Source organism: Sinocyclocheilus rhinocerous, unplaced genomic scaffold, assembly GCF_001515625.1.
Source record: "Sinocyclocheilus rhinocerous isolate Xijiao unplaced genomic scaffold, SAMN03320098_v1.1 scaffold100, whole genome shotgun sequence".
NCBI lineage: Eukaryota > Metazoa > Chordata > Actinopteri > Cypriniformes > Cyprinidae > Sinocyclocheilus > Sinocyclocheilus rhinocerous.
Window position 1 is genome coordinate 1,360,187 of NW_015624543.1, and position 275 is coordinate 1,360,461.

At 64.7% G+C, this 275-nt stretch overlaps 1 protein-coding gene across 1 annotated transcript in view; it reads right to left on the minus strand.

Annotated features, from left to right (window-relative positions):
* LOC107741949 (contactin-associated protein-like 2) overlaps positions 1–275 on the minus strand; it is a 204,760-nt gene that overhangs the window by 151,550 nt on the left and 52,935 nt on the right. The gene's annotated exons all lie outside the window — the stretch shown is intronic.

Sequence of the window (275 nt, forward strand, 5' to 3'; positions counted from 1 at the left end):
GATCTGTGCCGCCCAGCACTTCCACGAGTGGAAATATAAGCCCCGTCTGCCGGCCCGTGCCCAAGCCGCCGAACTCACGCGACTCGCGCAGCACTGGCTGCTAGAGGGGCTCCATCGGCTGGTCAGGTGGCGGAGCGCATTGTGATAGACCGTCTCCTCCGAGCCCTTCCCCGATCTCACCGACAGGCAGTTGGGATGAGGAACCCAACCACCACGTCTGAGCTGGTGGAGGCTGTCGAGCTGGCGGATGCGGCCCAACACAGGGATGCTGGGGA